The sequence below is a fragment of the Sardina pilchardus genome, chromosome 1 (genome assembly GCF_963854185.1).
Source record: "Sardina pilchardus chromosome 1, fSarPil1.1, whole genome shotgun sequence".
NCBI classification, from domain to species: Eukaryota; Metazoa; Chordata; class Actinopteri; order Clupeiformes; family Clupeidae; genus Sardina; species Sardina pilchardus.
This window is the reverse complement of record NC_084994.1, coordinates 49,682,889-49,695,265: the sequence shown is the minus strand read 5'-3', so window position 1 is coordinate 49,695,265 and position 12,377 is coordinate 49,682,889. Positions and strand designations below refer to the sequence as shown.

The 12,377-nt window shown below is 47.8% G+C and overlaps 1 protein-coding gene across 5 annotated transcripts in view; it reads right to left on the bottom strand.

The window, feature by feature from the left end:
- Positions 1–10,660, bottom strand: part of palm3 (paralemmin 3) — a 29,113-nt gene extending 18,453 nt beyond the window's left edge. For 2 of the 5 annotated variants that reach the window (XM_062548078.1, XM_062548115.1), the window contains exon 1: positions 10,054–10,430. The gene's annotated coding sequence lies outside the window, so the exon portion shown is untranslated. The other 3 variants (XM_062548097.1, XM_062548089.1, XM_062548105.1) reach the window with 3 other exon arrangements.
- Positions 10,661–12,377: the final 1,717 nt, after the last annotated feature.

Below are 12,377 nucleotides of genomic sequence, written 5' to 3'. Positions count from 1 at the left end.
GATAGATAGATAGATGGATACTTTATTGATCCCCAAGGGGAAATTCAAGAAAGAGAGAGAGATGGAGGGAGAGAGAGAGAGAAAAAAAGAGTTAAGTAGAAATATATACAAGGATGAGAGAGAAGGATAAGAGAGAGGCATAAGGAGAGAGAAAGTGAGAAAGAGTGAAACAACATAAAAAGAGATAGAGATAAGAGATAAGAGAGAGGCATAAGGAGAGAGAAAGTGAGAAAGACACATAGAAAGATAAGAGAGAAGATTACAGGGAGACAGCGAACCATCGCCACAGCTGTGGTGTTGAAATCAGACATCCACTGGGTGTGTGTATGTCTGTGTTTTTGTGTGTGTCTGTCTGTGTGTGTGTGTGTACTGTGCTCAGCCTTGGCAACTCTGTACAGGAAGCGCTGCTGACATGTCGTGCTGAGTGAACGCTGTGCAGTCCAGATGAGCCGAGCCCCTGAAGAGAAGAGAACCCACTCATTCACTCATTCACTCACTCACTCACTCATTCACTCCACTGAGCTCCGTCACATCACAGGCATGAATGGCCACTCTCCCTCTTGCCCACACAAACTCAGGCCACGCGTCCACTCTCAGAGCTGCCGGGGAGCGCGAAGAGCAGAGCTGCCCTGCCCAGCCCAGGCGAGTCTGTTCCTGGAAGAGGAAGAGGAGCGCTGGGCAGCCTTGAGCGGGAGGATGAGCGCTCCTAGCACCAGGATGTGTGCACCGCGGCATCCCTGACCCGAGGCCAAACGACACCTGATCCTCCCGTCCAGGGCGAACGCTGGCGTTCTTTTTTTACGGGAGGAGCTCTCTGCAGCTGAGCGGGTGGCGGTGAGCAAGGACTCGAATGACGGTCATTAATGGCCAGCCTATTAACAAAGGCAGCTGGAGGAGGGTTCACTTGGTGTAGCGTGTCTGAATGCGGTGACAATGCAAGCCTGAAGAAGCATTTTAGAGACCTAAAGAGCTAAACAACAACAGCACAGCTAGCATTGATACAAGCATTGCTAGTTAGCCAACTGATGCATTTGCTAATTGCTAAGTATTTAGCAAAGTTGAGCATGCATCACAAACCCTAACATAGTGTACACCAACATACCTTTGAAAAGGTGTTTTTTGAAGGTACTGTGAATCATGCACCTCAACCTGTTGGAGTCAGACGCCTCCAGATAAAGTTAGAAAAGTAAACCAGTGACCTTTTCCCGTGGCTGGTGCATCAACAGCAGAAAAGAGCACAAACTCTGTGGCTTTGTTTGTTGTCCACCATCCTCGTCGCTGACATTTAGAGACACAGTGGTGATGTATTGTCTGGACGGTCCCTTGCTGCAGTGCAGCTGTGCTGGCCACCCAGGCCTGGCCCTGACTCTGGTCATGCAAGAGAGCGAGAGAGAGAGAGAGAGAGAGAGAGAGAGAGAGAGAGAGAGAGAGAGAGAAAGAGAGAGCGAGAGCAAGAGCAAGAGCAAGAGAGAAGAATGAAAGAGAAAGAGAGAAAGAGAAAGGAGAGATTTGCATTGACCAAAGCGGTCTCTTGCATTCATAACACCCAACTCTCCCCTGTCACACCATGTCTATGAGGGACTGTGGCTAAGACCGAGGCAGGCAGTGTGCAGGCCCGTCCAAGGGGATGATGAGCTTAAATGGAGAGGACTCTCCCAGTAAACACATAGATGAAGAGGCTTGGTGGCCACTGCCCCCACACTCTCGACTATTATAGCCGTCAACATGGCCGCCGCTCAGCTCAACGCTGTTGTGAATGGCCTAATATCACACACCCAGAGGATCCCTCCGCCATTCATGACCAAGAAAGTGAGCTTAAGCCCTGAAATGGTTGGCGGAGGTGTCCTGTCTCAAGCCTTTATTTGGTTTAGGGAGGGACTCAATTCTGCTGCCTTTTGAGAGTATCAATTGATGGCCGCGCTTTTCAATCGGCAGTTGTTTTCCAAGCCAGCCGCCAGACGAGAGGAGACTCAAATCAAATTTGGAATGGATTCGTTTGTTGTTGCTTTCAATTCCACTGCCAAGAGTCTCATAATCCTATTGAATGTGTAGAGTATGTGTGTGTGCCCTGGATATGTGATATGTGTGTGTCAGACTGCAGATGTGTGTGTGTGTGTGTGTGTGTGTGCCTTGGATATGTGTGTGTGTGTACGTTTGTGCCCTGGATATGTGTATGCATGTTTGTGCCCTGGATGTGTGAGTGTGTGTGCATGTTTGTGCCCTGGATGTGTGTGTGTGTGTGTGTGTGTGTGTGTGTGTGTGTGTGTGTGTGTGTGTGTGTGTGTGTGTGTGTGTGTGTGTGTGTGTGTGTGTGTGTGTGAGAGTGTGTGTGTGTGCATGTTTGTGCTCTGGATGTGTGTGTGTGTGTGTGTTTGTGTGTGCATGTTTGTGCCCTGGATGTGTGTGTGTGTGTGTGTGTGTTAGTGTGTGTGTCCCAGAGTTTGTACTTTGGGGTATGCGTGGAATCTGAACCCTGTTATGTTTGCAGCTGCAGCAGCATGTAGTGAGGTCTGTTTGATTGACAGGCCTGGTCAAAAAAGAAGGATGAAAACATAAAATTCCACAGTGAGTGTGCAGGAATGAGAGAGAGAAAGAAAGAAAGAGATACACAGTGAGAGAGAGAGAGAGAGAGGGAGGGAGGGAGGGAGAGAGAGAGATTTGCATGTGTGTGTAAATCTGTACCCTGCTTCCTTGCCAATCTTTTTTTTTTTTTTAAACAATGACAAAAACACAGCCAGCCAGCCAAAATCTGGTCAAAATCACACAGAAGACAAAAAAAAAGCTCACAGGCGAAGGTCCAACTGCTGCTCTTAAGTTAACTAAGCATCTAATGTGAGCAGCACAGCCCACAGGCCTCCACTCCCCACCACCCACACACACACACACACACACCAGATAGTGTGTCAAGGTCAATCTGACGGCAAAGCCTTCTGTCTTAAAAAGCAAATCTGCAAATCATAGGCAGTCTTAAAGTAAACACGTTTTATTGTTTCCTCCGTGCCTCACTTGAATAAACACAGAAAGAACATTAGCACATTGCACAATAACAACCTCACTAGCTCCTTCCATGGAACTCTGGGTGTAAAAAAACCCCACAACTGTCCAAAAAAGTCAGAGCTTAAACAGTCCAAACGAGCACGTCCAATCAGAAGTGAACACGTGGCACAGGGAGAAAGTGCTTCATCATCATGTCTGGTGCCTGCTCTCACTGACGCTACGGCAACAGTACTGTAGTAACCCAACTCCCACCTCCACAGAGAGGAGAGGAGAGGAGGAGAGGAGAGGAAGAGAGGAGAGGAGGAAAGCAGAGGAGAGGAGAGCAGAGGAGAGCAGAGGGCTGTGGCTATCGGGGCGGCAGCTGTCAGAGCGGTCTCTCCCTCTCTCGGAGGACATTCTTGGGCCGTGCCGGGGAGCGGGCCTGAGACAGATCAATGGCCTCTCTGTCAGGTGCTCCCCTGGGCCGCCTGCACTCGCACAATGGACGCTCTGTTCCTGCCAGGACCCAGTCCTCTTCACTACGTCTGAACCTCTCTCTCTCCCTCTCTCTCTCTCTGGTCACGTAATGGGAGGTGGGGACAGGAGAGGGAGGGGTGAGTAATGTCCATCTCTTGCTCTCCCACTCTCCTGCGGTGGTGAGAGGCCCATCGCTGACCACATGCGCTTGTGCTGGGGGCGGGCTGTTAGTGAGTGCGGCCCATTGGATGGACGCTGCATCGCCGGAGGCCGAACACCATCAGAAGACACCATCTGATGGAGTAATTTTAGCTACACCCCCTTACAGCCTGTGTCGTTTACCCGTGGGTCAGGGGTGGGGTGTTCTGTGTGTGTGTGTGTGTGTCCTAGTTTAGCCCACACAGGTATAATGGAAGTGAAAAGGGAGGCCAAGGTAGGACAGTTATCAAGAGGCCAGCTGCTCTGCACAGACTTGATGACATCATCATCTGTTATCTTCAAGTAAGTTACACACACACACTCTCCCTTGCTCGCTCGCTCTCTCTCACACACAATAAAAAGGAGAGAGAGAGAGAGCGAGTAGGACCACACCCTACCACCTGGGACTCTTTGCTACCGTCTGGCTCCTTGTGTTTCAAACAGGCACGAGGTTAAAGCCATTAGAGAAGCGGTGTGCGATCCCAAATGTCCACCTTGACTTTGCCAGCCCCTTCCCCCGCATGAGGAGAGCGTGGACATGTTTTCACAAGCTCACAGAGCTCCTGCAGTGCTGCGGCAAGCCGCCCCATCATCCCGGAGATGGTTTGTGGTGTTTCGGCCCCAGTATGCCGGAGCGCGTGTTTTCACAGGCCTGCTAACAATGAGGAGTCGGGAACGCTGGGAAGAGGAACGCCGTAAGGAATTCCTGTGTCCATTAGGGTGTGGGGCCGTTATTCGGACGGGAGGGGAAACGAACGAACGAAGGAACGCGCGCGTCTGGCTCGCCGCTCCGTCGCTGGCAGAAAGATGGACGGCGGGGGGAAGTAGAGAGAGATGACCCGCAACAACAGAGGGGTCACGGAGGGTCACGGCCATCTGGCATACCACAACACGAGCGCGGGCAGGCCCCCCCGCCACTGCCGTGACTGACCGCTGCGCCCCTCCCTTATCCCCAGATCTCTCATTCCTGGGCTGCAGCGGGGCCTGCTTTAGCACCGCTGGAGCGGCTCCCGGCCCGCCGCCTCCAGGAGAATTCTAGTGGGCGCCGCAGATCATCCCGGCCAGCCGTCGCTCTGCTCATCTGCACTCACACACCGAGTCCTGCTATGATGCTTCACATTAAAGTGCTGCGGCTAAACTCTGGGAGGAACAGTACACAGAGAGAGAGAGAGAGAGAGAGAGATTCTCTGTGCTACTGCCAAAAATGGAAAAGGCAACTATCAAATGCAAAAGAGACATTTTGTTTGCATCAACAGGTGGCAAATGTCAGCACTCCCATCCCCATTAAATGTAGAGAGAGAGAGAGAGAGATAGAGAGAGAGAGAGAGAGCGAGAGTGCGCGGGAGTGCGCGGGAGAAAGAGACTGTGAGTGAACTACGATAGCGACTTGGCCTGGAATCAAGAGAACAGAAAACAGCATGGACCAGTGAAATACTTTTGCTTTTACATTTATTCTCACTGACCGCGAAACACACTCTTAAACACACACATACAAACACACACACACACACACACACTCTCACACACACAAAGGAACATGCCAATACAGACAGGAAAGGGAAGAGCCCTTGTCAAGGTCTGGAATGCCTGTATTGTGCCTCTCCCTCCTGGCTCCTCCTGTGTGTGCTGGTGCGCTGCCCAGTGAACCTTCCCCGTCTAAAGCCACTCTGATCCTTCCCGTTTTAATCCCGGATAAATCCCCCCGCATTCTGTTTCAAGTTTCCGAGGCAATTTTACCAAAAGTAGCAGCCAGTCAAGTCCATTCCCTCGACGCCCTCGCAAACCCTGCGGTGATCCTTGTAGTTAGCCTCTTCTCTTTTTTGCTGCTCGCTGTGAAAACTAGCGAAGCCTTGAAGGCGAATTCCCACTGGTATAATTTTCACTCCCTCTCAGCGCATGGAGAGTGGAGCGCACCATTCCTAAGCGCTTGCTGCAACACGAATGTCTGATGACCATGAGCATACACACCGAATGGCCCCGGCTTGGCTGAGTGCAATTCAATTACGTTCAAAAAGCGTTGCATGTTTAGTGTGACCATAAACTGCTAATGGTTGTAACTATACCATTGCTGATGCAACAACGGGGCCAGCAAGAAAGTCTGCGTTTTTCAGAACAACAGTACTTGAGAAATGTGTTGTGTTGATATGATTTAAGATGCGTTGTCATTTCCAAGGAACTCTTCATTGTGTCATGGAGGTAAATCTTGCGAAACACAAAAATGTCAAAGAGGAGGATGAGAGAGAGAGGGGGAATGTAACGACACATGTGGCCCCCAGGTAGGAACACCTGTTCTGACGAGCTCAGACAAGCCTTTCGGCGGCACGTCACACTGCAATGTGCTGCTGTCTACACACACAAGCACACACACACACACACACACACACACACACACCCACGCTGGGGCGTCATGCACACCAGCCTCTATGGACATCTGCTAGTTTACATATTTACTATGATGCTGCTTGCTGTTGTTGTCTAACCAGATTTCTGCTGATGCATAATTACAGGCGTTTCAGTCAGAGAGGGTTGGCACCTCGTCACCCCACTCCTTTGATCCAGCCATCCGGCAAACTCATCAGCTGCCAGGAATAGAACCAGCTCTGCTCAACCCGGCTAGGCTGCCTTTAATCAAAGCCACTTTGTTCCCAAGTATGTACAGACTCCAACAAACCACTGCATGCTGCACAGGTGGCGTCATGGCAAATATGCCAGGTGACATGCAATGGCTTGCTCCAGTGGCTTCTTCGGTCTTGTCTGCGGGATGAGCGCTGAACTCAAACAGGTTTGGGGAGGTTTGGGCCGCGCGGCTGACTGGCTGGCTGGCTGGCTGGCGAAATCCGGTCTCGGCTCTGCCTCGCTATCGCGATCGTTTGGCCATGACCCGAGAGAACACGTTTTAGCCTTCCAGCCTGTTCGCGCTGCCACTTAGAGCTGCCATTCATAACAGCCATCTGACTGGAACATGCCGTTTTGTTGTTCAAGTGAGAGAAGAGATGTTTTAAATGTCAATACATGACACCGTGCTGGAATGGAGCAACCTAAGGGTGCAATGTGTTACACTAATGCTGACATCTATCCAGGAGTCTATCCATATCATACAAGGTCAGACTGACTTGCAGTTACAGAATGTGGTGCTGTGCTCTGAATACTACAGTACTTTCCTCCTTCACGAGGACACATAAATCCACGGGTTTGCATTCAGCCTTACAAAAGAAGATAAAACACCATGTATCTCAATGGATTAAGTAGCTAATGTTTAACACAGCAGAACATACCTCACTACTGAGGGGCAAAGGAAAAGCAAACCCTGTCTAGTTAGGAATTCAATTATATTCACAATAGACACAATTGCATAAACTCTAGCGCATAAACTCTTTCAAATGCTCTAAGGTATAACATCAATTCGTGAATTAATATTAGACCAACACAATTGCCTTCATAAACAGTAATCTCTAATCCTGGATGTGTGAGAGTTCAGAGGTCAGTTTAATGGCATCATCACCCAATCATTGCTCTGGGAGATAAGCTGTAGTCCACTTTGACCCATCAACACCACTGCAAGCATGCCAATGTGCACCGAGAGCCAAATAATCTCACTTTTTGTGGAAGTGACGAAAGGTTACAAAAAGTCAGTGAATTTCTTCAGCTTCAAAATAACTATCTACTGGGCTCGCAAACAGTCAGCTGACATATCCCAGGGTCAGGAACCATAAAAGCCTGCCACTGTTCTCTGCCCTTAAGGCCACCGATGGACAGAGATGAAAATCTTTCAAACTCTAAATATGATATCCCAAGACAAAAGTTTTTGTTTTCTTTCATATATTATTTTTTATATATTTGCAGTACCCATGTAGAACCGCTCTATTCATTACTGGGAAATCCCCATTCATTAAAGTTCTCACTCACCAGCTTGTCTCATCTCAACTCATCACTCTGGTGACACAGACAACCCGCAACCCGTGAAAGAGACAAGACGGATCGTGCCGTTAAACAAACCACGTATCCTGTGATTTATGGGCCGGAGGCTGAAGAGGGCGAGGCGATAGCTTCCTATGGCCCTGCCCTGGAGTTTTATAGGGCCGTAACGGACAGAGGGGCCAGTAAATAATAACCACGCAGGCCGAGGACACGAATACCATTCCACACACGCGGGCCTCTTCGACAACGTGCGCGTGCTGACACACGCTAGATCGCTAACCACCCACTAATGAGCGCATAATGCTAATGCTACCTACTCATGCAGTCCAGCGGTGCATGGAGCCACGCTCAGCCTGCTGATGGAGGCCCTGCTGTGAACGCTGAGCCAGAACACACCGTGTGCTCTAGAACCGTCTGGTGTAGCACAGAGAGAGGCAGGAGAGGGATCGTCTGGAGACGATCGGCGTAGGCAACACACAGATTGTAGTCTGTTTACATCATGTCACAAATGCATTGTAATGCAAATCCACCAAAGGCTTCTACACCTGCGGGTATTTGATGGGTGGAGCAATTAGCTCCAATTGCATTAAAATTTCATTCATCTTGCGTGATCAGCAGACTCCACTCCGAGACATGAGTAACTCATTCCTGTTATGTTTAGGTATCCATGGTAAACCCGAACAATGGACTCGGGAGAGCCGGCATAGTGCCACCGGGGTGTAAGCGAGACAGGCCCTGTGTGCTGTGAATGATGGCACAATGGCGGTGCGGCGGAGAGGAATTTCCCCCGAGCAGCGTTCCCATCCGTCATCCATCATCAGCAGCTCAGGATCGCCCACAAGGCTCCTCAGCAGACCACAGTGTGACCTCCTCCTTCCCCCCCCCCCAGGCTCTCCACTCGCTCGCCGCTCCGCAATTCGTTTTCACCCTCTCTTCATGTTTCTCACATCGTGGAATTAGAGGTTAACCATTTGATTCTTTGTCGATCCATTAAAAACAATAATTTACTTCTTAAATAGAATACTCGTTTCTAAACAGATGCAACATTGTGTGTCAAGCTAGAGTGAAATGTTCAAGCTCAGACTAGGATGTGAAATTCAAATTGACCACTCAAAAAGCAGAACGGGGGAGAAAAAAAAACATTTGAAAGCATAATTACACCTAAGCCTAGGCTTAGCGATTCTGCTTGGACAGACTTTCTAAGGAGCCCCTTGAGGTGGTGATGTTTACCACTAAACCAATAAGTTACTTTTCTTTCAGCCTCGTCAGCATTTCCTTGAAGGGGCATGTGGGTGTCTTCCTAGAAAGTCTGTGAGGGGCTGTGACTCCCTCCTCATCTCTGCCCTCTTCTGCCAATACGGTTCAGCAGGATAAGACCTGAGGAGCAGTGTGGGGTCTCTTGATGAAACAATCCAAAGCTAATTTGAACTCAGAAACTCACAGTACATAACTTGCTCGGAGGTGAGAGACCCATTTGCACCACATACAATTGCATTATTGGTTTCCTTTGGCCTGGCACTAGAGCAGCAATCAACCTCTTCCCCAGCCACACTCCATAAGACTCCCTTTCAGCCCAAACATAAATGTTTTATGTTTTGTGATAGTGGCTAGAGAGCCTCTGGACATAGGCCTAATATTGCATTTTAAAGCGTTGCTGTGAGTACGAGACCCACGGCCTCATTCCTCTTCAACACTCTAGCTGTACAGTCCCATGTTGTTCAGGAATGTATCACCCAATAACGTAGGCAGCAAAGTCTGCAAGCAATGACATCTGCTGACAAGCCTGCTTTCCCTTCCAGACATTCTGTGCCATTTTCACAGAGCTGTGGGCATAATCATTCTACTCTTACAAGCCTCTGTGCTCCAACTGATCGTTTCTTAAATAAGTATTAGGCCTACTGTTGTTAAGCTAGTCATAAAGCAATTCAACCCTTATCAAAATAATCTCAAATTCAACCGGCTACAGCAATACCACACATGTAGCCTACTGTAGGCTACACTATGGTTTTACTACAGTAGGCCTACACCTAACACTAAATGACTTATTATCTCTGCATGACTTTCTGGCAAGTTGTTGCAAAGCAGTTGTTTAAATTTTCCCTAATAGGCTATGGCAAAATATGTTTTTAGGCACACAACTTAAAGTTTATGTAGCCTACACACTAGGCTATACAGCTAGTAAATTAACTGTGAGAATGTGGAACGTAAAATAGTGAATAATTGGAAACAAGCTTTCAAGAGAGGTTATCTACAATTTGTGGAGGCAGCTATTCAGTCAACGCTGTGGCAAAATGATCACACTCAGTGACTGGCGTGTGTTAACCATCCATTCAAGGACAACTAACGAGGAGCATTTGTTCCATGTAACCTAACTTTGTGATATAACGTCAAATAGGCTAATGATAATAATAATAATAATAATAGTAAAAACATTCACCTAAACCTGTACAACAACAGGCTTTCGTTGTTTGCAATGGCACTTACCGTTTCTAGCAACCTGTGCAGACGTCCAAAATCAACAGGTAGCCTCACTCCGCAAATATTCGGCACAAACTTAAAAGTAAAGCAAATATTTAAACAAATGCGATCAGTCTTCGTTCGTGCGACTTGATCATTAAAGGTTTCACCTTCACCTCAAAAACACCTTGGGTCCACCTCAGACTTTAAAAAGAAGCGCTCCCAGCTGCACCGAAGGTGCCAAAACGCGATCAAACGTTGATAAAACTCCTTTTGGAACCACAAGTGCATGCATTTGTCCGTCGCCCAAAATATTCGGTCACTTTCAGCCTCCTGCCGATCCCATGTGAGTAGATAGACAAACTAAATGTTCAACTCATGGTAACGCTAAAGACGCAGCGCTGGAAACCTACCCAGCTCTACCTGACTCCAGTTCCTGCTTTGAGGCCAACCCTCTTCTGGTTCGGTTTACTCAGGAGAAATGTAGGCAGTTTGTGTGAGTTTAACACTCGCAGGACTTTAACAGCATAACACCCATCAAAAGTTTTATCGCGGGCAGCAAGTTCGCGGTAAACATAAAGGTACGACAGTTTAAACGGTGTTCAAGTCTTCCGAATGGCTTTTTCTCTCAGAGGATGTACGAGGAGTCAAATCAGCCCTGTCCACGTCGTCAGTAAAAATAGATCAATAGAACGTTTGCTAGAGATGGCACAGGTGACCTACTCCACCCTATAAGAAGACAAGATCTTGTATGTGTTTAAAGTTCCTTGCAAATACAAGTCGAGTCTTATACGTTTTGTTGGACGAATTATGTTTCCTCATAATTCGTCCTGTTTGAAATTTGTCAAATGAATTTGGGTGCCCACATGTTTCAGTTAGCCTGTTTGCACTTTGCATATCAGTGGGTCAAGTGTAAAATGCATGCATTATGTGTAACTTTGCTTCAAGCTTCAAACTAAAATTAGGGAAATTATTTGACTACATTAAATAGCCTAGCCTAACCTTTTTTTGAAGGCAGCAATTGGCACTGATATCATTTATTTACATAGGCCTGCTGTACCACAATAGCAAGCAATTACACAGGTTAGGCCTGGCTCAGCACAACTCATGGTCATAAGACCAGTCTGATAAACACCAATGTCACAAAGCAGTCTTCTCGGCACTTTTGAATGCTGAAATAGCATCTGAAAAAAGGAAATGTGGCTTTAATTCTATTTGTGCGGTTATAATTCCTCTTTTTTTCCCCTCTCATGACAGAAGTATTTATGACCCTCAGCAGGCCTTCAAAGCCCTTTTTTTCTGCAGACTATCTTTAACTGATCACATGAGCATTAAAAGGAATACATAAAGATGATGTTATATAGTGTAAAGAATTGCGCGCAAGAGGACATCTGTGTGCCTGTGTTTGTGTGTATAACACAGTATGGGAAAGTTCCCCTGGAGACTATTTTTTGGGTTCCTGTTTGTTAACAATAGAGGATAACTGCCAAGTCTGCAAACAGAGAAGACGAGGCAGCCCACAGGGGGTTGTATCAAAGGGCGTGGCACGCACATTCCCCATACGCCACAGTCACAGTTATCTCTGCCTGGGTGACTATTAGCCCTGGTGAACAAGAACAACAATAGTGAAAGTGACTACAGATGGAATCAGTCGTGTGGTGGCTTTTGATCTCAGGTGAGATAGAATAAAGAAAGGCACACGGCTGAGGCGTGAAACAGGATTAGAATCAGAACTACAAGAGCAATAACTTTCATTAGAGATTAAAGTTATTCAGATACCCAGTAATGATTAACAAACCACAGAAGACGATAGTGATCCAGGTGTTGTTTAAAGGCTAGAAATCAAGGCACCACCGTGAAAATGAGAGAAATCGGTATCCTTAGATGTCACACTTTACTGCCTTCTCATATTGTATACAGTATATCCAGTCACGTACTGCAAGGATATAAATGTACTGTAACTACTGGCGTGTTTTGTTCTGTTTCATTTATCTCCGTCTCTCTTTCTTTGTGTGTTTCTCTCTCTCTCTTTCTTTATGTGTGTGTTTGTGTGTGTGTGTGTATGTGCATGTGTTCATGCATTTATGCATGCGCCGAGCACTTGTGTCTTCCAGCTCCCCTCACAGCCCTGGGTGAGCATGAGCCCGCATGTGTGCGGCTGCACAGTTTGATCCTCTTAATGTGTGCCATGGATGCCACGTTTCCATGGGAACCACAAATCCACCTCCCACCAGCATGTCAGAGCAGCGGCTGGTTCGAGCGGTCGTGCGTGTGTGTGTGTGTGTGTGTGCGCGCGCGTGTGTGTGTGTGTGTGTGCATGTCACCAGGCGCATGCAGTGCAGCCCTCACCA